Genomic DNA, 18,721 nt, shown 5'->3' on the forward strand with positions numbered 1-18,721 from the left:
CGCTCATGCGCGAGGGAGGGACGCAGCTTCATTGACTTACTGCTCCTGCCTTTGCGTCTATGATAGGTGGGCCCAACAGGTGGTTGGCCCACCTGTCATGCAGCCAAAGGCAGGTGCAGTTAAGGCACCGGAGCTCAGTCCGCGAGGGAGAGGGCGTTGTAGTAATCAAACTTCTCGGTCTTGTACGAGTTGACGCGACACATCAAAGCACTGCACTCGATATAAGTCTTTTGACACATTTCAAATGGACTACTACATACGGATGTATGTAGACATATTTTGCTTCGTATGTAGTCACTTGTTGCAATCTCTAAAAAGACTTATATTTGGAAACGGAGGGAGTACAACGCATGCATGCATGCCGTGACTTCCCTTTTGATACTTGCATGTGTTGATTTGATGCACCTTGCCAAATTTTGACTATAAATTTAACTAACCAAATTTTCATGCATGTCACAAAAAATTACGGGGCTGTTTGGATTGTGACTATGTTTGTCTTATGTTGCCACATTATTTTTCCCCTTGCCACACTTGCCTAACTTGAGTTGCTCAAATTGTTAGACACACTTTGGCTTGCCTAAGGGAATCTTGCCACACTTTTTGTGTCTATGACATGTGGGGTTCACTGCTAATAAAAAAATTCTTGTCTTAGGTGTGGCTAATAAAAAAGACTTATATTTAGGAACGGAGGAGTAGAAAATATAAATAATAATGCATGTTGGGGCAACCCACGTTTCGATAATTTTAGCCGTGGGCTTGTTCACAATTTTTACGAGGGGGTGGTTGTTCATTTAATGGAGGGACTTGTACCAGACTTGAACGATACAAAGTGCGACCTGGCACACCGTAACACCACTTGGAACAAGCGGGTAGCTATCTCAAAAAAACAATCAACAACTAAAAAACGGCGACCTGGCACGTAGTACACAATTTTAAACGATTGTTTTGATGGAGTGAAAAAGGAAAACTACCCCACTACGTATATATAGGCCGAGCCTCCGCGCTTGCTTGCTAGGGTTGCTCTATTCACACACTCTCATCCTCTCCAGATCTAACAAGATAGGGGTGGTAACACTGTCTTTCTCCCTTCAAAAAACACTGTCTTTCTATCCTCACCGCTGGTTACAGATCCGGACATATCCCCCTCCGCCGGTGAAGGGGGAGGGGGCAGCGTTTAGGCCGTCGTCGACAGCGAGGGAGGAGACCCACTGCCGGCCGCACCGTTATCTCTGGCCGAGCACCGGCGCGGGAGGTCCTCCGACCCTTCGTCGTTGCCCTAGTGTGGGCGGATCCGGCCTCCCGCCGCCCACCTATCCACATCCCGACGACCTTCAGGTATATCTTCCTTCGAAACCGCCTTAGCTCTACTTCCCCAGCTTGCTACGTCGCTGCATGTGCATCATTTTCTACCTCTCAGCCCCTCTCGATCGGATGGTCAACGTCACCTTTTTTTTCTTCTATTGTTAGAGGTAAAGCTACTTCATGGAGTCGAATCTTGTACTTGGTTCAAACAAGAAATAAAGTGGGGGTGGGGGAATTTAGTATGTAGTACATCGACTTGGTACAAACAGGAAGGAAAGGGGGTGAAAGTCGTACAGACTGGTCATCCAACCGGTCTCTTGGTCGAAAAGGGAAATATAGGGTAACGTTGTACACAGTGGTATGACCAGGACTAGATTTGCTATCCACACATAGGAGTAGGTGGCTAGAGTGAACAAAAATGGGACCAACCCAGATATGTTTCTTGGATGTTTGTTTCTCGGGGCAACAAACTATGAATCACCACTTTATGCCCCTGTTTAGGTACATGGTGCTGGACTGCTGGTGCACCCACTGTCCCATGCCCTTATACCAAATATTTAGATGTTCTTAATCTAATGCCCCTGGTAAAAATAAAGCCATGCCACTATTATAAGCCATTACAATTTTAGCCAGATGTTTTTGCCTGTAATTGTTTGAGACTCCGACTGTTTCCTCTGTAGCTTTTTGTGCAAACAGGGATATCCATTTCACCTGGTTGCTGTTGTGACCTTTTGGTGCACTGCACAAAACTCTTCTTAAAGAAGTGACTTTTGTGCTGTTTAACTGGAATGTCAGAATGGAACAGTTGGTTCATTTCGGTGGAACTGCACAAAGGGAGATCTGTGTTCCAATCCTCATCATCCATATTGGCACCATAACCTTCCTTTAGGTAAGAATGATATTTAATGCATGTGTTCATCTCTATTTTGCGACTGCCATGAGAAAATAATGCTATTTTTTACTAGTACACTTGTACTCCCTCACTGACAAAACCAATCTGAAAATAGAAGGCCAATCATGTACTTGGTTTCACCAACTGGTGAGGAGAATGAGAAACAGAGCATGAAGAGGAGAAGAAGAAGAGTAAACAGTGCCAAGGCGATCTTGCTGAAGCCAGAGGCCTCAGTCGAGGCCATTCAAGGGCTCCGACAACGACTACCTTACATGTGAGACGATCCTCCAGGGAGCCCTTCCACTTCCGCTGTCTCACTTAATTAATTAGGAGTACTTAAGTACCACTAATTTATTGCTGCCTAATTTTCCTGTCGGAGTTAAACAAATCTTTAGTAGCACCCTATGCTGAATCATGTACGTGTGTATGTTTGTCTATGGAGGTGAATCATGTGGTGGAGCAGGGAGGGAATGCTAACTTTACCCATTAAGATAATGAGGGTCCTTCTATTTGTTAGTGTATGTTTCATCAACTAGTCCCACTATTACAGTAATCTCACTCTCTCAATATATGTGCCAGCAGGGATGCTTGATTTTGGTGGAACTGCACAAAAACTTTGGGTGCTTCATTGCCTCGATGGCTTCCTTCCTTTCCTGTTAGTCGCTAATCTCGGCTTGCATTCTTCCTTTGCTGTCAGTCGCTTGGCTTATCTCGGCTTCCAGTCAAAGGAAATAGTAATTGATATGCTACCTCACACAGGTTGGTACTGGTCTTTATCCCGATTATTGTTCTTTTCATATGTATTGGAATTTGGTATTGTGCTACTGTTTGCCGATTTCATAAAGGAGTAACTTGGAGCCTGAACTCGCAGGCAAATCATTACATTGGGTCATTTCAGTAGAACTGCACAAAAAGATCAGATGGACAGGTACTTATGCTGCTGCTATGTACTCCAAAGTTCACTCAGACAAGCATCAATGTTGATAAGAAGAAGTGCCTATATTCATTCGAGTATCAACCGGCGTCAACCAATTGTCAAACTCCAAGTATTAGGAGAGTGAACGCCAAAAATATTGCTTGGTGCATAGCCCAGAAAAACGTAGTCCAGTCTTTGGTCCCAACTTGTGCCTTTTGGTTACCGGCACATATGGTAGCGAACTGTATGGCATGGAGTCTAAAGATTCCAGACAAGTTGGTTGACGCGTATATTCATCTGGCACTTAATCAGTCTGCACGCCAGGGATGCTCCATTTCAGTTGAACTGCACAAAAAATTTGGGTGGTTCATTTTCTCAACCGCCTCCTTTCTCGTCCGCAATGTAGAATTTTGGCGAGCTATAGGACCAAGATGAGCCAGTAAACTAGTTGGATGAAAGTAGTGGCCAAGTTGCTCAAACCACCCTCGGCACGAGGCCACTATTTGAGGATAAACCTACAAGCAAAGTTCAGATTGTCTGTGCTGCCTCTTATGTACTCGAAAGTTTACTCGTACAAGCATTAATTTTAGCAAGAAGTACCTCCGACTGAACACCATTTACCAGTCTGTACCCTAGGTAATTGAAGTTCGCCCATGGATCATATTGGCTGTGATCTCAATCATTTGGATGCATAAACATACTGAACATGTGTATATCGGAAACTTTTTGTGAATTATCTATGAATATTGTTGTGTGATCTATCAATCATTTGGATCCATAGACATGCTGAATTTGTGTATATATGAATCTTTTGAGTTGTTGATAGTGAATGTTGGCTATGAATATGAACATGCCCTTTGAACCTGAGTTTGATACGAATGTTTACCTTTTCTGTTGTGCTTGTGTGTGAACTTGTTAGTATTCCTACTGTGGGGTATGTGACGTGTGGGTGTCAACGGCACACCTTCTTCCGAGAAGAATTGCACCTGCTTTGTTAGGGTAGCAACGACGCATCAGCTCTTTTTAATCTTTTTGCTATGTTTTGCCCCCTCCCCCGCTCAACCACTTCCGTAATGTTTTCGTCCTCAAAACAAACATAGTACTGCGTTGTTTTTGGGGCTTGATGAAAAATCGAGTGCTGGTTTCTGTAGGTTGGCCCGCCCAGCAAATGGGCTACTGGTCCACCACGGACTGGGAGGCTAAAAATACAAGTTGTATGGTGCAGAGGCAAGTAAAAAAACGCCATCGAGAGCCATCCACTGAAGAAAAAAAATCGCTCCTGATGTGCTTCTTCAGTCATGCCGCCGGCCCCCTCTTTAATCCAGTTCGCTCGGGGATCTGGTATCATTTTTTCCAGAGGGCGAACAAGTATCAGCTAGGCCTAGGTTTTGTATTTTAACATGCGTAGCCCACGACATACGGTGACAGTGGTTTCAACTTATTTTTTGAGGTCCATACCGGCCTATGGGCTTTTTCTTAAAGATCGGCAACCCAATGTATTTTTTAACCACATTATATATATTTATATTATTACTATTATCGTATATTTTATAGAGTCTTATATATACATTATAAAAACATCCCACGTGTTATTAACTTATAAAAGTAAATGTTTAATAGAAGTTGGCAAGGAAAATCCTGGTTGTTTTTGACTCACAGGCAAGGAAAATCCTGGTGATTGCGTACAAAAGCTTGCGAAGATTTTAAGGACCAATGTAATAATAACGCGCTCATTTTTATTTTGAGCAATAACTCGTTAATTTGTTAATTATGTATATAAAAAATGTGCCTCTCCGGTTTATTTTTTGATATTAATTGCTCCTTCTAACATAACATTATATATATAACGAGCCCAGCTAATTCGTGTATTTGAAGGAAGTGCAAATGGGCTGGGATTTCTTAGATAATATAAATGGGCCGCGTTGACGCGAAATTATTTGTTCGCGCAGCCCAACAAATGGACTGTACATTCTAGAAAACATGGGTTAAATATCTGCCACATTTTTGCAGGTTGACATGTGGGCCAATAGGTCGAAGCCTACACAGGGCATTGTTAACTTGGTCGGCATGCACCTTCAATCTCTCGTATTCTTCCTCCAGCGTCGCCGGGACAGCCTGGTCCGGCCTCCAGCGGCTAGCGGCTCTGCTTAGCACGCATCGCTGCGTAGCGCTACCCCACCGCCGGCCAAGCTATCCCTCCACCCCTCCACACCTCATGTTATTCTCCACTGACTGCAGCCCCACGCCGCACCAGAACTAGTTATAACCCTTCTCCTCCACTCAATCTGCGACTCCACTCCCGCGTCTTCCCATCTCCGAGTCGTTCCCGTCCGGGGCCTCGCCGTCGTCTGATACGTCTACAACGTATCTATATTTTTTGATTGTTCCATGCTATATTATATTCTGTTTTGGATTTTTAATGGGCTTTATTATACACTTTTATATTATTTTTGGGACTAACCTATTAACCGGAGGCCCAGCCCAAATTGCTGTTTTTTGCCTATTTCAGTGTTTCGCAGAAAAAGAATATCAAACGGAGTCCAAACGGAATGAAACCTTCGGGAACGTGATTTTCGGAACAAATGTGATCCAGAGGACTTGGAGTCTACGTCAAGAAAGCAACGAGAAGAGCACGAGGCAAGGGGGCGTGCCTCCCCCCAGGCGCGCCCTCCACCCTCGTGGGGCCCATGTTGCTCCACCGACGTACTTCTTCCTCCTATATATACCTACGTACCCCCAAACCATCAGAGGCATCCACGAAAACCTAATTCCACCGCCGCAACCTTCTATACCCGTGAGATCCCATCTTGGGGCCTTTTCCGGCGTCCTGCCGGAGGGGGCATTGATCACGGAGGGCTTCTACATCAATACCATAGCCTCTCCGATGATGTGTGAGTAGTTTACCTCAGACCTTCGGGTCCATAGTTATTAGCTAGATGGCTTCTTCTCTCTCTTTGGATCTCAATACAAAGTTCTCCACTATTCTCGTGGAGATCTATTCGATGTAATCTTATTTTGCGGTGTGTTTGTCGGGACCGATGAATTGTGGGTTTATGATCAAGTTTATCTATGAACAATACTTGAATCTTCTCTGAATTCTTTTATGTATGATAGGTTATCTTTGCAAGTCTCTTCGAATTATCAGTTTGGTTTGGCCTACTAGATTGATCTTTCTTGCAATGGGAGAAGTGCTTAGCTTTGGGTTCAATCTTGCGGTGCTCGATCCCAGTGACAGTAAGGGAAACGACACGTATTGTATTGTTGCCATCGAGGATAACAAGATGGGGTTTATATCATATTGCATGAGTTTATCCCTCTACATCATGTCATCTTGCTTAAAGCATTACTCTGTTCTTATGAACTTAATACTCTAGATGCATGCTGGATAGCGGTCGATGTGTGGAGTAATAGTAGTAGATGCAGGCAGGAGTCGGTCTACTTGTCACGGACGTGATGCCTATATACATGATCATACCTAGATATTCTCATAACTATGCTCAATTCTATCAATTGCTCGACAGTAATTTGTTCACCCACCGTAATACTTATGCTCTTGAGAGAAGCCACTAGTGAAACCTATGGCCCCCGGTTCTATTCTCCATCATATTAATCTTCCAACACTTAGCTATTTCCATTGCCTTTTATTTCACTTTGCATCTTTATTTCTCTTTATCACAAAAATACGAAAAATATTATCTTATCATATCTATCAGATCTCACTCTCGTAAGTGACTGTGAAGGGATTGACAACCCCTTTATCGCATTGGTTGCGAGGTTCTTATTTGTTTGTGTAGGTGCGAGGGACTTGAGCGTGGTCTCCTACTGGATTGATACCTTGGTTCTCAAAACTGGGGGGGAAATACTTACGCTACTTTACGGCATCAGCCTTTCCTCTTCAAGGGAAAAACCAACGCAGTGCTCAAGAGGTAGCAAGAAGGATTTCTGGCGTCGTTGCCGGGGAGTCTACGCAAAATTCAACATACCAAGTACCCATCACAAACCCTTATCCCTCGCATTACATTATTTGCCATTTGCCTCTCGTTTTCCTCTCCCCCACTTCATCCTTGCCGTTTTATTCGCCCTCTCTTTTCCGTTTGCCTCTTTTTCGTTTGCTTCGTCGTTATGGCTAGTCCTTTATCTACTCCCTTATCTCCCAAGAATGAAGTTCTTAATTTTAAACAAAGGGAGGGAGAAAATGTAAAAGATGCTTGGTACAGAATTTGCAATGCGCAAAATAGATCTACTTGGAAGCAATCTACTTCCGTTCTTCTTTGCAATTTTTATGTAGGCATCACTCCTTGGAATAGATACATTCTTGATACCATTACCGGAGGAAATTTCTTGGGTAGTCTTACTTTTGATTCTTATAATGCTATGATAGATTTGTTTGGCCCACCACCTCTTTTGGTTAATGGAACTATGTTAACTTTGGAGCATGTGATGCAAAGACTTGAAATTATTGAAAATAAAGTTGCTACCGTAGAGTTAATCGAAAATTTGGTTAAAAAGATCCACAACCAAATTACCCAATATGTATCTAAGGTAGGAGCCACTTTGAATTTTTTTAAAGAAAAGGAACCCATGGTTAATGAAAGAATAAATCAAGACTCTACTATAATCGATAAACTTGAGGGTATCATTACCAACTTGGGGACCGCCTTTTCTTCCATTAAGAACACTTCAAATCCTCCTACCAAAATTGCCAAGCTTATGTATGTTCCTAAAAATAAAGGTGAATCCTCTAATAAGGAAACTGCGGATCTCAAATCAATAAGTGTTCATCCCAATCTTTTTGCTATCATTAAGGAACCATTTGCTACAAATGATTTTTTCGATTTCGTGCCTAGAAGTTTGATAATTAATAGAAAGAAAGAAACTCCTAAGGGTTATAGGTGTCTTATTGAAGAATTGCCTACCAAAGATGGCAATACCTAGATCTATCCTTGCTTTTATGCCCAGCTAGGGGCGTTAAACGATAGCGCTTGTTGGGAGGCAACCCAATTTTATTTTTAGTTTTTTGCTTTTTGCTTCTGTTTAGGAATAAATATTTGATCTAGCCTCTGGTTAGATTTTTTTATGTTTAATTAGTGTTTGTGCCAAGTTAAACCTATAGGATCTTCTTGGATGATAGTTATTTGATCTTGCTTAAAATTCCAGAAACTTTCTGTTCACAAAAACAATTGTTAAAAATAACCAGAACGTGATAAAATATTGATTCCAATTGCAGCAGATCAATAAACAAATTTTCTAGGTCGTCCTATTTTGGTATAAGTTTTTGAGTTCCAGAAGTTTGCGTTAGTTACAGATTACTACAGACTGTTCTGTTTTTGACAGATTCTGTTTTTTGTGTGTTGTTTGCTCATTTTGATGAATCTATGGCTAGTAAAATAGTTTACAAACCATAGAGAAGTTGGAATACAGTAGGTTTAACACCAATATAAATAAAGAATGAGTTTATTACAGTACCTTGAAGTGGTGTTTTCTTTTCTTTCGCTAACAGAGCTCACGAGATTTTCTGTTAAGTTTTGTGTTGTGAAGTTTTCAAGTTTTGGGTAAAGATTTGATGGAGTATGGAACAAGTAGTGGCAAGAGCCTAAGCTTGGGGATGCCCATGGAACCCCAAGATAATCTAAGGACACCTAAAAGCCAAAGCTTGGGGATGCCCCGGAAGGCATCCCCTCTTTCGTCCTCATCCATCGGTAAATTTAGTTGGAGCTATATTTTTATTCACCACATCATATGTGTTTTGCTTGGAGCGTCTTGTATGATTTGAGTCTTTATTTGTTAGTTTGCCACAATCATCCTTGCTGTACACACCTTTTGAGAGACACACTTGATTCAGAATTTGTTAGAATACTCTATGTGCTTCACTTATATCTTTTGAGCTATATAGTTTTTGCTCTAGTGCTTCACTTATATCTTTTAGAGCACGGTGGTGGATTTGTTTTATAGAAACTATTGTTCTCTCATGCTTCACTAATATTATTTTGAGACTCCTACAAAACAGCGTGGTAATTTGCTTTAATTGTGATAGGCATTCAAGGTTAGTAAAAAATTTCTTATGAGTGTGTTGAATACTATGAGAAGTTTGATACTTGATAATTGTTTTGAGATATGAAGATGGTAATATTAGAGTCATGCTAGTTGAGTAGTTTTGAATTTGAGAAATACTTGTGTTAAAGTTTGTGATTCCCGTAGCATGCACGTATGGTGAACCGTTATGTGATGAAGTCGGAGCATGATTTATTTATTGATTGTCTTCCTTATGAGTGGCGGTCGGGGAAGAGTGATGGTCTTTTCCTACCAATCTATCCACCTAGGAGCATGCACGTAATACTTTGTTTCAATAACTAATAGATTTTTGCAACAAGTATATGAGTTCTTTATGACTAATGTTGAGTCCATGGAATATACGCACTCTTATCCTTCCACCATTGCTAGCCTCTCTAATACCACGCACTTTTCGCCGGTATCATAAACCCACCATATACCTTCCTCAAAACATCCACCATACCTACCTATCATGGTATTTCCATAGCCATTTCGAGATATATTTCCATGCAACTTACCACCGTTCCGTTTGCTATGGCACGCTCCATCATTGTCATATTGCTTTGCATGATCATGTAGTTGACATTGTATTTGTGGCAAAGCCACCGTTCATAATTCTTTCATACATGTCACTCTTGATTCATTGCATATCCCGGTATTCCGCCGGAGGCATTCACATAGAGTCATATTGTTGTTCTAAGTATTGAGTTGTAAGAAAATAAAAGTGTGATGATCATCATTATTAGAGCATTGTCCCAAGTGAGGAAAGGATGATGGAGACTATGATTCCCCCATACGTCGGGATGAGACTCCGGACTAAATAAAAAAAGGGGAGAAAGGCCATAAAAAGGGAGAAAGGCCAAAGAAAAAAAAATGAGAGAAAAAGAGAGAAGGGACAATGCTAATATCCTTTTACCACACTTGTGCTTCAAAGTAGCACCATGATCTTCATGATAGAGAGTCTCTTATGTTGTCACTTTCATATACTAGTGGGAAATTTTCATTATAGAACTTTGCTTGTATATTCCAATGATGGGCTTCCTCAAAATGCCCTAGGTCTTCGTGAGCAAGCGAGTTGGATGCACACCCACTTAGTTTCTTTTGTTGAGCTTTCATATACTTATAGCTCTAGTGCATCCGTTGCATGGCAATCCCTACTCACTCACATTGATATCTATTGATGGGCATCTCCATAGCCCATTGATACGCCTAGTTGATGTGAGACTATCTTCTCCCTTTTTGTCTTCTCCACAACCACCATTCTATTCCACATATAGTGCTATGTCCATGGCTCACGCTCATGTATTGCGTGAAGATTGAAAAATTTTGAGAACACAAAAAGTATGAAACAATTGCTTGGCTTGTCATCGGGGTTGTGCATGATTAAATACTTTATGTGATGAAGATAGAGCATAGCCAGACTATATGATTTTGTAGGGATAACTTTCTTTGGCCATGTTATTTTGAGAAGACATAATTGCTTAGTTAGTATGCTTGAAGTATTATTATGTCAATATTAAACTTTTGTCTTGAATCTTTCGGATCTGAACATTCATACCACAATTAAGAGAATTACATTGAAAATTATGCCAAGTAGCATTCCACATCAAAAATTCTATTTTTATCATTTACTTACTCAAGGAGGAGCAGGAATTAAGCTTGGGGATGCTTGATACGTCTCCAACGTATCTATAATTTTTTATTGTTCCATGCTATATTATATTCTGTTTTGGATGTTTAATGGGCTTTATTATACACTTTTATATTATTTTTGGGACTAACCTATTAACCGGAGGCCCAAACCAAATTGCTGTTTTTTGCCAATTTCAGTGTTTCGCAGAAAAAGAATATCAAACGGAGTCCAAACGGAATGAAACCTTCGGGAACGTGATTTTCGGAACAAACATGATCCAGAGGACTTGGAGTCTACATCAAGAAAACAACGAGGAGAGCACGAGGCAGGGGGCGCGCCTAGCCCCCCCAGGCGCGCCCTCCACCCTCGTGGCGCCCACGTTGCTCCACCGACGTACTTCTTCCTCCTATATATACCTACGTACCCCCAAACCATCAGAGGCATCCACGAAAACCTAATTCCACCGCCGCAACCTTCTGTACCCGTGAGATCCCATCTTGGGGCCTTTTCCGACATCCTGCCGGAGGGGGCATTGATTACGGAGGGCTTCTACATCAACACCATAGCTCTCCGATGATGTGTGAGTAGTTTACCTCAGACCTTTGGGTCCATAGTTATTAGCTAGATGGCTTCTTCTCTCTCTTTGGATCTCAATACAAAGTTCTCCATGATTCTCGTGGAGATCTATTCGATGTAATCTTATTTTGCGGTGTGTTTGTCGGGACCGATGAATTGTGGGTTTATGATCAAGTTTATCTATGAACAATATTTGAATCTTCTCTGAATTCTTTTATGTATGATTGGTTATCTTTGCAAGTCTCTTCGAATTATCAGTTTGTTTTGGCCTACTAGATTGATCTTTCTTGCAATGGAGAAGTGCTTAGCTTTGGGTTCAATCTTGCGGTGCTCGATCCCAGTGACAGTAAGGGAAACGACACGTATTGTATTGTTGCCATCGAGGATAACAAGATGGGGTTTATATCATATTGCATGAGTTTATCCCTCTACATCATGTCATCTTGCTTAAAGCGTTACTCTATTCTTATGAACTTAATACTCTAGATGCATGCTGGATAGCGGTCGATGTGTGGAGTAATAGTAGTAGATGCAGGCAGGAGTCGGTCTACTTGTCACGGACGTGATGCCTATATACATGATCGTACCTAGATATTCTCATAACTATGGTCAATTCTATCAATTGCTCGACAGTAATTTGTTCACCCACCATAATACTTATGCTCTTGAGAGAAGCCACTAGTGAAACCTATGGCCCCCGGGTCTATTCTCCATCATATTAATCTTCCAACACTTAGCTATTTCCATTGCCTTTTATTTTACTTTGCATCTTTATTTCTCTTTATCATAAAAATACCAAAAATATTATCTTATCATATCTACCAGATCTCACTCTCGTAAGTGACCGTGAAGGGATTGACAACCCCTTTATCGCGTTGGTTGCGAGGTTCTTATTTGTTTGTGTAGGTGCGAGGGACTTGAGCGTGGTCTCCTACTGGATTGATACCTTGGTTCTCAAAACTGAGGGAAATACTTATGCTACTTTACTGCATCACCATTTCCTCTTCAAGGGAAAAACCAACCGAGTGCTCAAGAGGTAGCATCATCCATCGCCTCGCTGCGCTCGGTGCGGCGTGGTCAACAAACAAGTGTCATCGGAAGTGGACTGTACGTGGAGAGCCTGACGGCTCGACCCACGAGCTCCATGGTCGCACGCAAGGAAAGTTTCTCCTTATTAAGCTGAAAAAAAATTCCTGCACCTGACAGTTGGGACCCACCGGCTGTATCTTCGCACGGAAGGAAGTGCCTCCTTGTTATGCGAAAAAAATTATTCCTCCCGTTGACAGCTGAGACTCATCAGGTTTGGTGGCTGACTTGTGGGCCTACTAAGCGGACGTGTACGCAGGGCTTTGTCAACTTAATCAACAAATGATTCTAGCAGCTGGACCGTTGGATGTTAATCCAACAGCCGTGCTCCTTCTTCAACCTCTGTTCTTGCTCCTGTCTCCCGTGGGCGGCACCGCGGCTGTGCTGCCGCGCACCCGAACTAGTCAAGTTTCCCACTCCTCTCCATCTGTGACTCCACTGCCCCGTCTTTCCCATCTCCGGGCCGTTCTAGTCTGGGGCCTCGCCGTCGTCCACCGGCCTTGGTGCACTCGGCACGGTGTGGTCAACGTGGTCAACAACCGAGATTCATCGGAAGATGACTGTACATGAGAGGCTGATAGTGGGGACGCACCACGCCCATGGACACATGCATGCAACGGAACGCGGCGTGGTCAACGTGGTCAAGGAATGACTTCCATCGGACGTGTACTGTACGTGGAGAGGCTGACAGCTGAGTCCACAGCCGCAGCAAGGAAGTGCCTCCTTATTACGCGGAAAATAATGATTCCTCCACCTAACAGCAGGGACCCACCGGACGGGCCACCGTATTTTGCGAAAAAACCTTTCCCCCTGACTGCTGGGACCCACCGGACGGGCCACCGTATTTCGCGAAAAAAACGTTCCCCCCGCTGTCAGCTCAGACCCACCGGAAGTGCCTCCTTATTACGCAGAAAAAATGAATACTCCCCCTGCTAGCTGGGACCCACCTTGGTGGGAGGCTGACTTGTGGGCCTACTAAGTTGACAGGGACGGAGGGCTTTGTCAACTTAGTCAATATGAACGATTCTAGCTCCAGTGACTGTACGATGTCCATCCAACGGCCGTAGTGCTTCTTCAACCTCTGGTCTTCTTGCTCCAGCTGCCCAAACCAGCGCCGGTCGTGCCGCATGCTCCTGCCTCCCGTGGCCGGCTATGATGCCGCAGAGGCCTCACCACCCCCTACTACTCCCACCGCTGGCCAGGCCATCCCTCTACTCACCCACACCCCCTATTATTCTGTGGCGACGGCAGCCTCACACCACAGCCGAACCAGTGAACCCTCGTACTCCTCTCCGCGCGGGCTTCCACTGCCGCATCTTCCCCGGCTCCGTGTTGTCCCCTTCCTACGCCTCGCCGTCGTCCACCGCCCTGGTGCTCTCGGCGCGGCGTGGTCAACGTGGTCAAGGAACGACTTCCATCGGAAGAGTACTGTACGTAGAGAGGCTGACAGCTGGGTCCACGGCGGCCGCAAGGAAGTGCCTCCTTATTACGCGCAAAATAATTATTCCTCCACCTGACAGCAGGGACCCACCGGACGGGCCACCGTATTTCGCGAAAAAAATCTTTCCCCCCTGACTGTTGGGGCCCACCAGCTACATCTTCGCACGCAAGGAAGTGCGTCCGGGCAAAAAAAAACGATTTGCCCCCTGACTGCTGGGACCCACTAGCTACATCTTCGCATGGAATGAAGTGCCTGACACTCGGGACCCACCTGGTCGAAGCATACGTAGCGTTGTCATTTTGGTCGCGAACTTGTACGTACATACTGGTCGATGTAGAGGCGCGCACGTGTCGTACTAGAGGCGCACACGTAGCATGTACACGTATGTACAACGGCCAGGGTGCAAGAAAGTAAATACGGCCACAGACATACATACGGGCGGGGTCTCGAACGCCTAGTCACGCGTACCTACGGCCAGGGCTCGTGGACATGGCTAGGTCGGAACAGAGAAACTGCGTTGTCGTCGTGTTCATGGGGAGGCAACGGAATGCGTCGTGTTCATCGGGAGGCAACGTAACGCGTGGGAGCCAACCGGCTTGGACGGAACAGCCGATGGAAATGAGGCCTGGCGTACCACAGAACAGAGGAAACGGCCTTGTGTTTGACCGACCATGTTCGAAACGGGATCCTGTTCATCTGGAGGGGTCAGGCTTACCGCAAAACGGAGGAAACGGACCTCCTACGGTCGAAACAGGGGTCCTGTTGATCGGGAGGGGTGTGGCGTACCGCAAAACGGAGGAAACAGACTTGTGTTGGAGCGCTACGGTCGAAACGGGGGTCCTATTCATCGGGAGGGGTGTGGCGTACCGCAAAACGGGACTCCACGGGATACTGTTCATCTCCACCGTCAACCCCCTCCAGCCTCCACGGGCTACTGTTCATCACCGTCGACCTCCTCCAGCCTCCACCTACGACTGTTCATCATGGGCTCCTGTTCATGTAGCCTCCACCGCGCGCTACTCCACCGGCTACTGTTCAACCACCCTCTCCACGGGCTCCTGTTCAACCACCCCTCCACGGGCTACTGTTCATCCAGCCCTCCACCGTCTACTGTACCTCCAGCCCTCCACGGGTTGGTCCTATTCATCCAGCCTAGGGATGGCAATGGGGCCCCATACCAGCCAAACCCATGGGGATTTCATCTATTAGGGGGTGGGGATGGAAGAAAAAGATCCCCATGGGGATATTTACATAACTAATTTATTTCCCATAGGGTACAACGGGGATGGGGACGATATCCTATTCCCCAGACCCAATACCCATCGGGGACTCGGTTAGTAACTGTGACAGAGCGGTCAACCTTAAAATATTCACAAACAAACTTGTGAAAACAAAAAAAGCTCTGGAAAAAAAAACCTTACACCTATCTCACGTCCTCACCTCAGCTGCCACCATGACCAAGAAGTAAGTACGACCTAGATAGGCATTAGCAGGACAATGACAACACCATTTATGTATGTCGATTATAAGGTGTCATATTATGTATATGAGTATTTGTTTATGGGGATGGGGACCCTAATGGGCCCCCGTTCCCCAGTGGGGCATGGGTATGGGGAAATTTCATCCCCAGTCATGTAAACGGGGATGGGGATGGGATGATAGGGAATAGATGGGGATGGGGATGTTGTAGGTATCCACATAGGGGATTGTCCCCATTGCCATCCCTAATCCAGCCCTCCACGGGGTCCTGTTCATCCAGCCCCAACCGGCTCGATTGATCGGGGTGCTGTTCATCAAGAGGCAACACCACGGGGTCCTGTTCATCCACCCCCACCGGGAACTGTTCATCCAAACCCCCCAGCAACGCTTACTGTTCATCCAGAGGCAGCATCGATCGGCTTCAGTTAGCAGCAGTAGCGAAGGAATCACTCGATCAGGTTCAGTTAACAGTCATCGATCGATCGCTCGGGTTCAGTAATGCGTAGACTGCAGTGCAATCGCTCGGGTTCAGTTAGAGCCCAACGCCTCACCCACGCGCGTGCGTGTACGAGAGAAACGCGCATCGCTTGGCCCCGACCACCCACCGTAACCGGGAACACCCTGATATTTTCCTCGCCCTCGCTTCTACCACGGTTTTTTCCGTCATGGACGGCCCAAGGAATGTCATGCAGCTACGTCTCCGGCCCGCCCAGGACGAAAAGCCCATTTTCTGTCATGATTTTTTGTCATAGAAGTAGGAGCCCACGACATCTATGATGATACTGGGTTTTGTCACAATTATCGTCACAGAAGTGTCATAAGTATGACAGAAAAAATTCGTTCGGCCCAAAATGTCACGGATGTGTCTTTTTTTTGTAGTGATGCATAGGAATAAAACATAGTGAGATTATGTAAGGAGTGCATGCACAAATCCAGAGTGATGGTAGCAAACTGTGGATAGACCCAAAACCAATGATAGCAGGCAGATAATAGCTTTAGTTAAAAAATACAGATAATGGCTCCTTTAATGTTTGTTTGCACCCAACGTGAAACTCATAGTAGACACCCGAGATTAACCAGATAGTAGACAGATAGTACTGATTGCTGCCCCAATATGTACCCCACAACCATTTAAAAACTCAAGTTTCAGCATATGTTTGGACCTGACTCGGAGTCTAATAGGTGAACACGATGATAAAGTAGCATGTCATCATATTAAGCGATGCATAACGTAAGCAGACACGGAAGAGTGCGACCTCTCTTGCAGACCCATGTAGTCCTCAAGGTCATCTGCTCAGTTGATGATGGTAATGCAGTTGTCGTGGCTGCCGGTGGCGGGGAAGAAGATCTGAGGTGGCGAAAGACAGTCTGGAGAGCGGATCCCTGCTATGGTGAACCCTTCCGTCATTCGAGCAGCTGAGCTGGGGTGGAACACAACACCGCAGGAGCAGGACAAACCACACATGGTTTTCTTTGACACATATCTGTAACAATAGTAATTGTGTAAGGACTTGTTTGAATTTGAGGATTCTAATAATGCAGGGATAGGAAATAGACAGGAATAGTATAGGAATGCACGTGAAAAACAGAGAATTTAAAAACACAGGATTTCTGCCAATCTGGGTGTTTGGTTCACAAGAATTGGAAGATCACAGGATGCAAAGAAGCATGGTGAGATTAAGTCAAACCACAAGAAAATGTACGGTTATAATGTTATTATGCTACTATCTCTTAGTCTTGTGCTTCATGAGTAGGAATTTGAAAAGGAGGAAAAGTGGAAATTAAAATTCCTACGTTTTTTCTTTCAAGGAGACACTAAAGGAACAAATCCTACAGTTTTCCTTTGCTCCATTCCTTTGCACCAAATTCATGAAAAGTAGTACCATAGGAAACTTTCCAATTCCGATGTTTTTCATTCATTTTTCCTTTCAAGCACTGGCGATTCTAGTAGGCAGGCTTGAGCAAGGAAAAGCCTAAACTAAAAAAATGTTTTTGTGCTACTTCTATTACTTTGGACCCAGGCCACTGCCCTACTAGCTCAACTCCCAGGGCCATCGACAAATGCACAGCTCAAACGCGCAGAGATGAATAATGATGGCGTTCAAGAGAGTCCATCACGGATAGCTAAGTTGCCTGGTACCTCACTGCTTGTCATATAGTAGGATAAAATAAACATATTTCCCGTTACTCCGTGTGCTCAGTGGACAATATATATAACATGTAGAGTAAAAAAGATATGCAACAAGTGTACAACCTCTTTGGCGAAGCCATGTCGATCTCAGCGTGATTGGGTTGGCCGATGAGGATGCTCCGGCTGACTTAGCTGTTGGAGGAGGGGAAGAAGATCTTAGGCGTCTGGAGATGGAGCCCGAGGTACTGCTCCGCTGTGATGGAGGGTTTCGTCGTTGGAGCAGCTCCGATGAGTTGTACGACACCGAGGCTGAAGCAGGATAAGAGAGACAACATTAACCTGAGTGGAATTCTAATAGCATCTCCAATATATGACATAAAATACATAACCACCACAAAGTGTTAGATGTAAAATACATCAGCCGCTCATCTCTGAACTTAACTGTCAAAACTGAATTTAACTGTCGAAACTGAACTTGACTGTCGAAACTGAATTTTGCTGTCGAAACTGAATTTTACTGTCGAAACTGAACGCACTAGAGGTGAGGCTACACGTCAGTTGACTGACTTTTTCATCTCTGGTCAGTCGATTTTGCAGCCGTTGGATACGAAGTCAAGGGCCTGCAGTTCATCGTCAACCTCCACCCCCTAAGCCGCCAGCCACCACCGGCCAAACAGCCGCCTGCGGCCGGCGGTGCGCCGCCCCGCCCGCCCCGAAAACAGTCCCCATCGCCGGTCCGCCGCCGCCCCGGCCATCCCTCTAGGCCCCCCATTCCGAGCTTTTTCTCCGGCGATCCCCACGCCACCGCCCCACCACCGTCGGCGATCACCGCCCCCACCTTGAACCCTAAGATAGATAGTGGGGTACCTCTCCGGCGAGCCCCCCTCCCCGCTGCGGCTGGTTCTTCCTTAACTCCGGTGAGCCCCCCACCCCTGAAAATCGGCTGACCCAAAAGTCAATTCAGTCGACTGAAGTGTAGCTAAATCAGAGCAGCATCGCAAGCAAGAGCAAGAGCGAGAGCAGCAGCGCGAGCGCGAGAAAGAGCAAGAGCAGACAAGGCAGGGACCGAGAGCAAGAGCAGAGCAGCAGCGCGAGCGAGAGCTAAAGCAGCAACAACTCCTACTGATGTGGACGTCGCCGCCGAGGGAGCGACGCCGTGGAGGAAGTGGCCGGCGATGCCGCCGTGGATGGAGCCGCGCCGTGTCGGCTCGGGA

This window comes from Triticum aestivum, chromosome 2D (assembly GCF_018294505.1).
Source record: "Triticum aestivum cultivar Chinese Spring chromosome 2D, IWGSC CS RefSeq v2.1, whole genome shotgun sequence".
Classification (NCBI taxonomy): Eukaryota; Viridiplantae; Streptophyta; class Magnoliopsida; order Poales; family Poaceae; genus Triticum; species Triticum aestivum.